Source organism: Centruroides sculpturatus, unplaced genomic scaffold (assembly GCF_000671375.1).
Source record: "Centruroides sculpturatus isolate CEXI.00-Female unplaced genomic scaffold, Cexi_2.0 scaffold871, whole genome shotgun sequence".
Lineage (NCBI taxonomy): Eukaryota > Metazoa > Arthropoda > Arachnida > Scorpiones > Buthidae > Centruroides > Centruroides sculpturatus.
In genome coordinates this window covers 272,390-274,830 of record NW_019385033.1, presented here as the reverse complement: position 1 = coordinate 274,830, position 2,441 = coordinate 272,390, and positions in this window count along the sequence as shown.

Sequence of the window (2,441 nt, the reverse complement as noted above, 5' to 3'; positions counted from 1 at the left end):
CAGACTTCGGCCTAAACAGAAATAATTTAATTTCACAATATAAATTTAATAAATAAATATATTTATAATAATAATTTCGAGATTTAGAACGATATAGAATCGAAATATGAGACCTGTCGAGAAGATTTAGTATTAACACATCATCTTCATATTTTTAAATTAATTGTTTTTTAATAATATATACTAGAAAATAAATATTATTATATATCATTTAAATTTCACATTAAATTTTATTGACTAGGATACGTACGCTTGTCTGTTCACTTTTTATCACATAAACAGAAGACAACGAGAAATAAAAAATAAAAAATAAAATGAATACAAAATAACATGAACTCTTTTAGAATAACCACGAAGACAGACAACCAGACAGTCATACTCTATTATTTTTAAATCGCAGATTTTTTTAAATGTTATTTGCTCTAAATGGGTGCAATTACTTTCATTAAGATCAATAGAAAAGAGTAAAAACGTTTTTCTCCAAAAAATACTATTTTAAGTCTTTTTAATCATGTTAATAGACTAAATCCAAACAGCTTTTTACATTTAGATTTACTCTAATAATACAAATAAACGTTGGCCTATTGGAAATGATTATTTAAATGTTGAATATTTATTACATTTTAATCAATTATTACAAATTTAACAAAAGTTTATTATAAATAATCACAATAAACAATAGAACTATTACAGTATATCTTATTTCAGATTTATACACATATTTATTGTTTATTATTGTTATTATTATTATGTTGTTGTTGTATTGTTTAAATGTTACATAATCAAACATTTATTTGTTACGTATTTACAACGCTTTTTTTTATTTATATTTTGTTTATCTTATTCCAAGTTTACGGACGACCCGACCCTGGCTTTATGTAGTGATAGCGGCGGTTCAGTTTTCGAATTGAATTTCAAGTAAGAATGGTTTTTTTAATTTATGTGATAAAATACTGGAAATAGATAAATTGATAAATTAAAGGTTTTATCTTTGAATATTATTTGCAGTTTCTAATTAGAACTTTTTTACAATGAAATAAANTCTGCTTTATTGAAGTTTATAATAAATAAATATAAACATGCAAACGCAATTAAATTTTATTATAAATAACCATTAATTACTTTCGATGAAGGCTGAAGGCGAGGCAGCTAAGGAGTCAGCTTATCGCTCTAGATGATCCGGAAACGAATCCTGGCTAAGGACACCTCAGGAATTTTTTATGGGCCTAACTATATAGTATTTAAGATTGATTGAAAAACTTGTGTAAACATTAATAAACGCGTTATCGCCTTGAGTCTTTAGCTTCACATGTTCGGAGAATACCAAATCCGCATTCGGAGAAAAGCGTGCCGGATTATCGGACGTTCCGAAATCTGGTACCGGATTAACAAACCTCTATTCAATGATAATTTATAAATTAATATGACTTTTTAAGTAACACAATGAGTCAACGTAATTAAGTTCTTAATCATATTTTTAAGCATTTAAAACTATTTTTATTGAAAATTTAACTATTTAAATTTAAAAAATTTTTTTTAAGAATTTTTCAGAAAAAAAATCATGTTATATTTGAAAATATAAAATTTATTCGATTTTTTTTCTAAATTTTATAATGTCATTAAATTTGTTTTCTAGAATCACATTCTTAAAATTCCATCTCAATTTATTTGTACAGTACATTCAGACAAACGAACGTATTAAAAGATATTTTCTTTCAAAAATATCATCTTATAAAGTGAATGTCTAGAGTTAAATATTTATAAATATATTATAAATTTAGTGAAGAAAATACATTTTAAAGTGACATTTTATTACTTTTCCAAAAATTTCACGGAACTGTTCACTTGAAAGTAGATAATTCTCAGAAAAAAATAATAAAAATCAAAGTTTTAAGGAAACAATTGTTGTAAACGTGACAAATACAATAAATTTGGTTCAATGACTAGGAACATTAGCCTTAAATGCCCATTAATCAAGTGATGAATCATTTAGTGATGCTGTTTTCCTCATAATCTCATAACACGAACAACTAAATCCACTAAAAGCGCCCTTAATTACTACTAAAAAGATCAATACACCAAGAAAAGTAATTAACCTGAAAGCATCCTCTGACAATATTTAAACTTAAAATTATCTTTAAATTATTTTTTTTATAATTAAATTCACTAAATAACAAGCATAACAAAAGCAATATCATAATCCTTTCATTATATGGACTTTAAAAGTAAGCTCATATAATTAAAATTGTTGGAAAAATATTGTGAAATTAATCACAATATATATAATTAATAAATTAAAGTTTATTTTTATTAAATTTTGAATTGATTTTAAAATAATTAACAATTTTAAAAAAAATTGTGCTTAATTTAAAATGAAAATAAAATATTAACTAAATAAAAAAATTATTTAAATAAAAAGTAATTAAATTAATTATTTAAAT